The sequence below is a fragment of the Symphalangus syndactylus genome, chromosome 19, assembly GCF_028878055.3.
Source record: "Symphalangus syndactylus isolate Jambi chromosome 19, NHGRI_mSymSyn1-v2.1_pri, whole genome shotgun sequence".
Taxonomy (NCBI): Eukaryota; Metazoa; Chordata; class Mammalia; order Primates; family Hylobatidae; genus Symphalangus; species Symphalangus syndactylus.
The window spans coordinates 82,381,429-82,393,650 of NC_072434.2; the positions used below are offsets into that span (position 1 = coordinate 82,381,429).

A 12,222-nucleotide genomic window follows, 5' to 3' on the forward strand; every position below is an offset into this window, starting at 1 on the left:
ACTGTATCTATTGCGCCAAGGCATAAATATCTATCGCCTACACTTTCGTCTAAGGTAAATGGTTTGATTGAGATGATTTAATAATATTTTTAGTGAGGTTTGGGGCTAGAATTGGCTCCATGTTATCAGGTCGTGATGAAATCTTCCAGGTTTAAGCTGGATGCTTTAGGTTAAGCTACACTTTGTCCAAGTATGTTTGTCCAAGAGCACTTTCCAGTACGTTTACCATGTTACTATGACTTATTTCCTCTGAATGTAAGTAGAGCGTTTTAGCTATAATAACTCTTAGAACATTTTAGGAGGGTGATGGGCGGTGTGTGCATGGTTCATGGCCTTATTCAACCAAGCACTCTGCTCTTGGTTTCCTGCTAAATTCTCCTTGAGCCCTTAGATTTCATAAGGGTTGTAGTAATATTTCCTGGGTATAGAAAATGTGGCCCATTTCTTGCCACCTCATGGGCTACGCCTTGACCTAACATTTTTATGCGTGTACTTGTGCTTACTTTATTACCTTTTTAGGGTTTACTGAAGATGGCGGTATGTAGGCTGGGGGCAAGAGGTGGTGAGGTATATCGGGGTTTATCGATTATAGAACAGGCTCCTCTAGAGGGATATAAAGCACCGCCAAGTCCTTTGAGTTTTAAGCTGTTGCTTGTAGTATTCTGGCAAATGGTTTTGTTAGTTTAACTATTAGAGCTTAGGGCTAAGCATAGTGGGGTATCTAATCCCAGTTTGGGTCTTAGCTATTGTGTCTTGAGGATATTAAAGCCACTTTCATAGTATATTTTATTTCAGCTGGAATTTTTCACAATGTAGATGGAGTTTAGCTTTATTGAGGGCAAACCTTAAACACTCTTTACACCGAGTTCTATTAGCTTGGGCTAATCATATGGCCGCGGTGGCTGGCATGAAATTGACCAACTCTAAATATCAGTATAGCTTAAACTTTGGTTTATTGCTAACGATTTATCACTGCTGTTTCCCGTGGGGGTGTGGTTGAGTAAAGCGTTTTGAGCTGCATTTGTGCGTGCTTGATACTTGCTCCTTTTGATCTGGATGATCTAGAGGGCATTTTCACTGGGGCGGGGATGCTTGCATGTGTAATCTCACTGAGAGTTAAAGGCCAGGACTAAACCTATTTGTTTATGGGGTTATGCAGACCCATCCAGACATTTTCAGTGTCTTGCTTTAAAATAATCAAGCTACTTTAACTGTATATATATATTTCAATGTAGGTTTAAAATATGAGAAAGAAAGAAGTAAATGTAAATGGTTGTTTATAGTTCTGGGAATTCAGGGCTTTAAAATTGAATTGGCAAAGGTTTGATTAAGAGAGTTATTCCTAATAAGAATATAATTGATTTAGGATATATATTGGGTAGTGTTTTACTAGGGGTATGTTCAAGGCGTTATATTAGTATTAGGGTGCAAATTTAGTTACTATATTTACTATATAAATTGGGGGTTTAGTTTAGTAAAAGGGGTTTAAGATTTTTAGGAAAATTTACATAAATCGAGGGATAGCTGTTGGGGTATTTATAGTTAAAATAAAATTTTTGGGCTCTGACGGGTTGCGTTTTAGTCTCTTGTTTTGGGGGTTTGGCAAGAGTATATTTGTCTAGGTTAATAGCAAAGTTACAGATGGGGGGAGGGAGACTTGCGGATTTAATTGGAAGAAGTTCCGGAAAGTAAGCGTATGTGCGTGTGCGTAAGTGCGTGAGCGTAGGTGCGTGAGCGTAAGTGCGTGAGGGAAGCTGCTTGAGGGAACCTGCTTGAGGGAACGTGTGTGAGGGAACCTGCTTGAGGGAACGTGTGTGAGGGAACGTGTGTAAGCCTACCTGCGTATTGATTAATTGTTATGTCCATCAAGCATGAATTAATTAACACCGTATGGTTGTTATGTGGGTTTGGAATATTCAATATAAGCTCAGCTTCTACAATTGATTTGGTCGGAATCAAATCGGAGTACGTCTACAGAGGATTCGGAGGAGACCAGGCCTTCCGCGATGGTGAGTGATAGCATCCCCCAAAGTTAAAAATACCAAATGCGTGGCAATGCTCCCGTGACTGGTTAATAGGGTGATAATCACTAGTCCATCGAGTTGTCTTATTTAAGGGGCATGTGTGGGCGATCTTAGTTTTATGGCCCTGAGGTAAGAACCAGATGCCAGGTATACTTTCAGTACAGTCGCCCCCCAAATTTTATGGGCCTGGAGCGAGGCGGGTAGCACTCCCGAGCAGGATACTGATTTCACGGAGGTTGGTAGATTAAGAGACCAAAATTTGGTAGGGGATATCCATGTTGACGAGGGATTTCTTGAAGGAAATGCAGTATGTCCAATGAACGAACGTATGCACTATGTAATGTTAAGGATTTTTAGTATGGGTCAATATTCATGTGCCGTAAGTTTGTATTGTACAGTCAATGGTTGTAATGTGCGATAGTGAATTAGGTAATTTCTATTACGTGCTTATATGCATGTGGACTAGGTTTGTAATGTGCGTTAGTTTATGAATGTACTATGTACAAGTAATAGTACTATATATTATTGATGGGGACTAGCAGTAATGCACGAAGTACATAAAAGCACTAATGTATTAGTGCTAACTGATTAATACTGACACAGTACTTAAAGTATGTGCTGAGTAAAGTTCAGGGAGTGGCTTAATTAGAATTTCAGCTTTGAGTGTTGACAGTGAAGCGGGAATGCTTTTTCCCTGAGTTGTCGTGGGGAGGAGGGTTCTCCATTTCTGGTTTACAAGTCCAGAGTATTGTATTATACTACAAGGGAATTTTCATTTAAGTAGTGAGTGGTATAAGTGTGAGAATGGGAGAGAAGTAAATAATAGATGCTGCCTGCGCAATAGTAATAAAAGGGTATTCGACTGGCTGTCCTCCGATTCATGTGAGTTTGAGTAAGCCACTAGGATTCAGAATAGGCATTGACTTAGTAGCTAGAATATTACGCTTTGTTGTTTAGATGTGTGAAGTATGGGAATAACTGCTAGAATGAGAATGGAAGATATGAGTTCTAATACGCCTCCTAATTTGTTAGGGATGGATCATAAGATTGCGTATGCAAACAAAAAATATCATTCTGGCTTAATGTGGGGTGGGGTATTGAGGGGGCTGGCTAAAGTGTAATTATCTAGGTCACTCAGGAGATCAGGTGAAAATAGTACTAGAGTTGTTAGGAGGAGGAGGAGAAAAATTAAACCTAGAATGTCTTTGGTTGTGTAGTAGGGGATGAAAAGTGATTTTGTCGGGGTCTGATGAAATCCCTAAAGGGTTGTTAGGTCCTGTTTCGTGTAAAAATAAAAGGTGAACAGTTGCTAGAGCTGTAATGATGAAGGGTAAGATGAAATGGAAGGGGAAAAATCATGTGAGGGTGGCTTTGTCAACTGAGAATCCACCTGAGATTCATTGTACAAGGTCGGTTCCAATATTTGGGATGGCTGATAATAGATTTGTAATTACTGTAGCACCTCAGAATGATATTTAGCCTCATGGGAGTATGTAGCCTATGAATGCTGTTGTTATAGTGGTAAGGAGTATAATGCCAATATTTCAGGTTTCTAAAAATAGGAATGACCCATACATAGTATAGGCCTCAGCCAATGTATAAGAAAAAGCAGATGAAAAATATTGAGGCACCATTAGCATGAAAATAGCAGACCATTCAGCCATAATTTACATCTCAGCTGATATGAGCAACTGAGGAGAAAGCGGCTAGGGTAACTGACATAGAGTGTATGGTCAGGAATAACTCTGTGATGATCTGGAGAATAAGGCAGGCATCAATAAGTGAGCCAAAATTTCATTTTGTAGAGATGTTAGATGGTGTAGGAAGATCAATAAATGAGTAGTTAATAATTTTTATTAGTGGGTGTGTTTTGCGGGTATTGGTCATTGGTGTTTTTATAGTTGAAAACAATGATGGTTTTTCATATCATTAGTCATGGTTATAATCCATGTAGGAATAATAGCATATGCTTTATTTTTATTGCATATTCTCTTGGTTATAGGGTTTGTAGGTTTTTCTTCAAAACCTTCTCCTATTTATGGAGGCTTGAGTTTAATTATTAGTGGTGCTGTGGGTTGTGGTATTGTGTTGAATTTTTGTGGGGCTTTCATGGGATTAATAGTCTTTTTGATTTATTTGGGTGGTATAATGGTTGTTTTTGGTTATACTGCGGTAATAGCTATTGAGGAATACCCTGAAACATGGGGATCAAGTATTGACATTTCAGGGGCTTTATGATTAGGATTATTAATGGAGTTGATGTTGGTTTGGTGAATAGTTGAATATGATGGGGTTGTGATCACAATTAATTGTAATAGCTCAGGGAGTTGATTAATTTTTGAGGGGTAGGGGGAGGGGTTGTTGCATGAGGATCTTGTGGGTGTGGCTGCCTTGTATAGTTACGGGTGTTGATTAGTGGTAGTTGCTGGTTGATCATTATTTGTTAGCATTTATGTTGCAATTGAAATTACTTGGGGTAATAGATTAGACAATTAACAATAGGGTTAGAGGGATGGAATAAAAAAGGAGAGAAAGTAGAGTTTAATTGGGCCTTTTTGAGTAGATATGGTAATGGAAGTTGAAACTTGGGTTTGTGAAATGGACTTTGGCTTTTGATATGGACTTTTCTAGTCAAATTAGGTCTAGTAGAAGTAAAGCCAGATTTTGGTTTGTGAATAGGCTTGAGTGGGGGATTGAACGGTGAATTGTGAGTGAATAAAATCCTAGTGTATTAGAGAAGTTGAATGTCTGTAATGGGAACCTTAGTTTAAGATTATTAGTTATGAGATTAAGCTCTATTGCTAGGAGGAGGCCTAGGGTGGTCACACCTAGGGCTGTGAACTTTAGGTGAAGTGGTATGGTTGTTTGGAGAGATGAAACAGGAATAATACTCTCGGTGATGAGGAATCCAGCGAAGATGCTACCGATTTTTAGGTGCTTAGTTGGGTTAATTAGGAATGGATTATTTTCGTTACTAATAGAGTTATGAAGCGAGGCTGTCCTATTAGAGTGAAGAATATGGATACTATAGACAGCTCTTAAGGAGGTGGCAATAAAAGTAATAGAAAGGGCTCAGGCGTTGGTATATGAGGTATTTGCGGTTTCAATAATAAGGTCTTTAGAGTAAAAGCCCGTGAGGAAAGGCATACCAGTAAGTGCAAGCTACCAATAATAAAGGAGGAAGAAGTAAAAGGTAGAGTCTTGAATAGCCCTCCTGTTTTTCAGATGTCTTGTTCTTCATTGAGGTTATGGATGATGGACCCTGAACGTATAAATAATATAGCTTTAAAAAAGGCGTGGGTGTAGATGTGAAAGAATGCTAGGTGCAGCTGATTAATGCCAGTTGTGACTATCATAAGGGCCCAACTGGCTTGAGGTGGAGAATGCTACACTTTTTTAAATATCATTTTGGGTTAGAGTGCAGATTGTTGTAAATAAGGTGGTAGTAGCCCCTAGACATAACGTGAAGGTTTGGATTAATAGGTTATTTTCTATTAAAGGGTAGAAACGGACGAGTAGGAAAACACCTGCTACAACTACAGTGCTGGAGTGGAGCAGGGCTGAGACTGGGGCTGGGCCTTCTATGACAGATAGGAGTCAGAGATGGAGGCCGAATTGAGCTGACTTTCCTGTGGCTGCTAAGAGAAGGCTAATTAATGGAAGGGGGCCAGGGATGGGATTTAGAATAAACGCTCATTGAAGCTTTCATGTGTTGGAGGTTAAGAGAAATCATGCTATAGCTAAAATAAAGCCAATATCTCTGATGCGGTTATGCAGAACTGCTTGGAGGGCTGCTGTATTAGCATCTGCTCAGCTGTACCATCAGCCAGTTAGTAAGAAAGACATGATTCCTATGCCTTCTCATCCCACAAAGCGTTGAAAGAGGTTGTTGGCGGTAACCAGAATTAATATTGTGATGAGGAAAATAAGTAAATATTTAAAAAATTGATTAATGTTAGGGTCCGAGTTTATGTATCATATTGAGGATTCTACAATAGATCAGGTAACGAATAGTGCTACTGGGATAAATATTGTGGAAAAGTGGTCTCATTTGAAGCTTAGTGAGAGTTTAAGAATTTGAATAGTTATTCGATGTCAGTTTGAGATAATGACTTGGTCTATACATATAAACATTGCTGTGGGGATGAGGCTAATGATGAAGGCGGATGCGATAGATATTTTTATGCAATTTGGGTATGAACCTTTTTTGCAAGGATTAATTAAGGTAATAATGATTGGTAGGCTTAAGGGGATTAGGGTTATTATAGTAGTGGAAATATACATATTTGTTACTTTTATTTGGAGTTGCACCAACATTTTTGATTCCTAAGGCCAAGGGAATGACTAATCCTTTAAAAGTTGAGAAAGCCATGTTGTTAGGCATGGGGGCAGGAGTTAGCAGTTCTTGCATACTTTCTCGATTGATAAGAAGTTGTACGCTTGTATTATTAGATCCACAATCTAATGTTTGTGCTCGGTATCACAAGCAGCCACTGGCAGGCTGCTTGTCTGCCGTGTATGATACCGTTGCTGTTTCTATTTATACTTAAACACATATTAATTTATTTACCTTCTCACCTTTGGGTGTTTATAGCAAAAATACACTTAATAAAATCATAAAGCATGAATTAGAATGCAAATGTTATCACCAGAGAAATATGTTATGGTAGGAATTTAAAGCTACATTGTCTGGGAGAATATGATACGTGAAACGCTGTCCTTACCTGTAAGGATCCAGGTTAAAAAAATTATCATACATTAAATAGTGAGTAGCCTGATGTAGTATACATTTTAGTGTCTTATTGGAGTTCAAAATATATGTTATTTATAAATACATCCTTCACAATATAAATCTTTTCTGTTAAAAGAAAGTCAGGGAAGGCTTTGTGAAGGATGTAGATCTTGAGTCAAACAGATACATAATGATATTCACAAGAAATAGACCATTTTAAAGGACATGGACTTAGAACTCTCAAATTAATTCCCAAAATAAACCCTTAAGCCTATCATTTCAAACCCTTCCAATTGATAACCACATTTTTTATTTGTGGCTTACATTAATGAGTTAGTGGAATTAATACTATATATATATATATTTTTTTTTTTTTTAATTAATTAATTTTTTTTTTTGAGCTGGAGTCTCATTCTGTCGCCCAGGCTGGAGTGCAGTGGCGCTATCTCGGCTCACTGCAAGCTCCGCCTCCGGGGTTCACACCATTCTCCTGCCTCAGCCTCCCTAGTAGCTGGGACTACAGGTGCCCGCCACCACACCTGGCTAATTTTTCGTATTTTTAGTAGAGATGGGGTTTCACCGTGTTAGCCAAGATGGTCTCGATCTCCTGACCTCGTGATCCGCCTGCCTCGGCCTCCCAAAGTGCTGAGATTACAGGCGTGAGCCACCGTACCCGGCCAGTACTATATTTTTATATAGTTGGTTCTGGACATCATTATGTCTCGTTTATTAAAGTTGTCAACTTTTGAAAGTCAAAGCAGAAACTTTTTATTGTGTCCTAAAATTATGGATGCTTTGCCAGGCCTGAATAACGGTTCCAGTGCAAATTGTTTCTTCTGATAATCTCTTCTCATTGAGATTTCTTAGAAGGCAAAAGATTGTACTAGAGCTGCAGTTTAAGCCATTCACATTTCACCTGCTTCAATTCCTTCGCCTTTAATTCCAAATCATTTTATTTCCTGCAGCCAAAATGAGTCTTTGAACTTTGCAGTCTTTAATCAGGAGATTCATTATTCCAGAAACATGCCTAGGTTTATGATTAAAATAAGTCAGGCTGCACACTTTTCATTTTTCCTGTAAGAACCCAGCAGCAGGCAGTAAAGAATCTGTCAAAGGTTTACTTCTTTTAACAAGTATGGAAGCCAGCCACTTCAAGCCCTGAAGCTGTTAGCGGAATTCTAGGCATAATGAGTTTATGCATTAAACTTTTTTTTTAAAGTACAGAAGGATTCTAGGCAAACTTTGGAATCCTACTGTTCTAATGGCTTCTCTCCCTAGTTCAGTAGCTTTCAATGTTTAAAATTTGTGTCCATGTTACCTTGTGACCCAAGGGGACACATGCACAAATAACTGAAAGTAGAGTTTCATGATCTAACACCTGCATTCACTTCATGGGATATACTTGATATTTTTTATATTCCTTTCTCTTGTAATAGGTTCATTTAAAAAATGAAACTGATTTCACAATATACTAAAGGGTTGTGGCTTGCAACCTGAAAATGCTGCTCTGTAGGAACGCACAAGGTCCCTTCCAGGCTTCATGGTGTTAGAAGAACATTGAATCATTGTGCTAGGCGGGAGAAACATCGGTCAGAAGTTGAAATTTACTCCTAGTTGGCAGCAAAGGAGTATCATAGCTTCCAGCCACAAAGGTAGGGATTTGGACAGGGCATTAGGAAGAAGAGGCAACGTAGGCATGTTGTTTGGTCCAAAGACTCAAACCTGGGGCAGCACTACAGATTTTAGCTCTCCAAAGGTCAAGAAGAACTCCCCTGGAAGATAGCTGCTTCAGGTCATGCCATGCAACTTATCGTTAGGCTTTTAAAAAAGTTAGATTTCCTACATCAGCTGACTTTTATAACTTATTGCTAAGGGGGGAACGCACGTAACAAAACAGTGAATATAATGTGATAATGTTTTGTGGAGAATAAATATATAGGCAAAGAAACGTATGGTGTGTGCGTGTACGATACATATGTATTTTTTCTATTTTTCTGTTTTAATGAGAAAAATATTATTATTAAAACTACAGATATTTACATATTACTCTAACTCAATAAGCTAGATCTAAACTCTTAGCACTGTGTGACATTCTGTGGGGAATACATAAAGAGGCCTCAATTGTCCAGATGGCGCTACTTCTCTGTCTTCAATAGAGATACGACAAGGCGTAATGAAAATAAGAACTAAGTTTTAGTACTGGTTTGGAATCTAGTCAGTTGTGAAGTGTTTAATATGTGGACTCACTCAACCCCTGACCTTGGTTGTGGATGGTGTGAGGTTGATCCTTTCCTATCCAATCCCCTAGTGGTCATCAGCAGAAAGGCTGTACAGTCTTTCTAGGGGAAACCCAGAGCTTTCCACAGTTGGGCATTTTATCTTTAGTCATAAACTTAGGTAAAACTTAGTGGCACATGTGGAGTCAAATCTTGAACTTTTCCTCGTTCTCCCCTTGTAATACCAATGAATTTAATGGCTCACACAGGATATATGAGTTCGGAGTATCAGGTCTGTGTACAACTGGCTCAAATCACCGATCTTTCACTTTTGCTTACTTTAGTGTTAGAATCTGGGAAGGTTGTGCAGTGGAACCACTCACTTCAAAATATCAAAGCGTTTGACAAGGTTATTACAATCCAAAAACTGGGCTTAGCTGAATCTTAACAGAGCAAATCTACTTTGCCCTCTGGTTTTTACATGCACCCTCTTATAACATTAGCTTCAGATGATTGGCATGGTGAGCAGCTACTAATATATTCTTGCCAAGTTACTGTCTATTTAGGGAATCTTTAACACAGCTGTATGACACAAAACAAGTTAATGCCTCTGTTAAAGCCGTTAGATGGGACTCGACAGTGTCTATCCAGAGAATCTTTCAGGCTATGCTGTCGATCTAATGCGCCATAATGGTTCCTTGGGTGCAGTCAGGGTTTATAATGCCAGTTTGTATATACGAATCACATAACATGCTTATCCATGTGAGAAGAGTGACGACAGGTACTGATGAATCCCAGGAGCTTTGCTGAGTGCAAGTAGTGGATGCTTGACCAAGATGCACTTTAGGAAGGTGGCGATGTGTGAAACTGAAATGCTCTACACCTTTTCCCAGGCTGCCTTATGACAACAGGAGTGTTTGGATCTCTCAGCCCTGTGTTCCTGTGGTGCTACACGTCTCCATATGCATGTTATTCCTCTTCCTGTGTTTGTGCTGACAACTTCTTCTTCATAGTCTTAGGGCTCAGAAAAGGATACTGCAAAATGAATACCTCAGCAGCAGCCTCAGAAACAAAAGCTTCTCTTTGATTTTCTCCTACCCTCCTGTCTCTGGTCTCTTGTGCTGCCCTGGGGCCAGCCATAGAAACTAGAATCTTTCCCCAAGGTGGGTCAGAGAAACCAGAACCCCTTTTACCCAAAGCCAGTCATAAAACCGAAAAAATACTACTCCAACTTTCCTCCTGCCTTTCTGTGTTAAAAAAAAAATGGCCATAAGGAAATTGTGTGACCTACCTTGTTTGACTATAGGTCATCAGACCTCCTTCTGCACTCCAGAGAGGATCCTGCCCCATACCCAGAAGGAAGGATTGCACAGAGGCCAAGAAGAACAGAGACAGACAGGACTGGCTGGGTTCTCCACTCACTCTATTGCTAATAATAATAATGCTGAAGCATTTATACCCTCTCTACATTTTACGATTTATATATTATACCCCCCTTTAAATTTACATATTATACCTTTTGAAATTTATATATTATATCCTTTTTGTCCAAGCATATTTCAACAGAGCTGTCCATACTTTGTTGAACCTAAGCATAAAAATGGACAGTTTCCCTTGTATCACTGGGTCTTCATTCTGAAGGCTCCCGTTTCACATAAAACTATGATTAAATACATTTGTGTGTCTTTTCTCCCATTATTCTGCCTTTTGTGGATTGATTTTTCCACAAAACTTCTGAGGGTAAAGAGGAAGTTTTTCATTGGCCCCTATGATGGCAATGGCCTTCACACATTTACAGCAGTTCCTGGGAGCATGCCTTGCATAGCCTTGAACATCCTTTAGGAAACTGCTATTTCTCCTTGTCCTCTGCACCAGGCCCTTCTCTGGAGAGGACTTCTGAGCTGAGTTGTGTCCTCTTGGCAGTGCCCACTGGCAGGCTGCTTGTCTGCCGTGTATGATACCGTTGCTGTTGCTATTTATACTTAAACACATATTAATTTATTTACCTTCTCACCTTTGGGTGTTTATAGCAAAAATACACTTAATAAAATCATAAAGCATGAATTAGAATGCAAATGTTATCACCAGAGAAATATGTTATGGTAGGAATTTAAAGCTACAAGGGTTACTTACTTTCTTTTGCAAGAATCTCTCATCTTTTTTATTTTGAATCTCTTTAGTATCTATCGCTATAGAGGTTCTATATAAAAGAACCTCTAATAGGTATAGAGGTTCTTGCCCTGCAAATGCACAAATGGACATACATAGCAATTGTTGCCTACAATTTCAGGGGCTTCTTGGACTTCCTGAAGTCTCAGCGTTTATCAGTAGATATCTGTGAGACCCATGCTAAGATTGTTGTTTAAGACTTTCTTTTACTTATAGGATCTTAGCTGAGATAAGAAGGAGTTTTGTCACTTGGAGTATATGCCCCATCAGGAACATTCCTTAGGACAAAGAGTTACTGGTCTTAAAGAGGATAGAACTTTCATGCTATAGAATGTATTCAGTGACCCAGACACAGATGAAAAGCAAATACCTTTCTTTGAACAAATACTTAAGTATGGCCTCTGATGAGTAATTTACTGAATTGGGGCAGTGGTGCTTTACTTTTGAAACACAGTAGGGGCGATGGAGGACTATAAAGAGCTGAGTACTTACAGAATATGGTGGCCTTTCTTCTTCCTATCCTTAATACACAGCAAATCCAGCCTTTGTCTCCTCCATGATTACTGATTTCCCTAAAGATGTTTTAATTTCATATCCTTCAAAATGCAACATTTTAAGATGAGGTTAAGAGAAAAGCCTTTCTTAGGTGGAAGAAAGAGAAACTCTCATTTCCTGTTCTCTCCTTGATCCCTTTTACACATTGTTGAGCAGAGGATAGAGTAAGAAGTGTTGAGATAGTGGAAAGATCAGGGGCTTGAATGAAAGAATTTGATTTCTGTCTCTCTTTCTTATTTTATTTTGTGTGTGTGTGTGTGTGTGTGTATGTATGTATGTGTGTGTGTAGAGATGGGGTCTTGCTCTGTCAACCAGGCTGGAGAGTAGTGGTGCAATCATAGCTCACTGCAGCCTCAAACTCCTGGGCTCAGGGGTCTTCCCACCTGAGCCTTCCGAGTAGCTGGGACTACAGGTATGTGCCATTATGCCTGGCTAATTTAAAAAATAATTTTGGCCAGGCAGGGTGGCTCACACCTGTAATCCCCGAACTTCGGGAGGCCGAGGCAGGAGGATTGCTTGGGCCCAG

At 39.4% G+C, this 12,222-nt stretch overlaps 1 long non-coding RNA gene and 1 pseudogene across 1 annotated transcript in view; one reads left to right on the plus strand and one right to left on the minus strand.

Moving 5' to 3' along the window:
- The first annotated feature begins 1,954 nt into the window (after nt 1-1,954).
- LOC129458365 (uncharacterized) overlaps nt 1,955-12,222 on the plus strand; it is a 520,440-nt gene continuing 510,172 nt past the window's right edge. The window contains exon 1 of the long non-coding RNA XR_010114833.1: nt 1,955-2,009. This is a non-coding gene — a long non-coding RNA (uncharacterized lncRNA). The remainder of the gene's footprint in view (nt 2,010-12,222) is intronic.
- Nucleotides 4,529-6,308, minus strand: LOC129458293 (NADH-ubiquinone oxidoreductase chain 5-like; annotated as a pseudogene).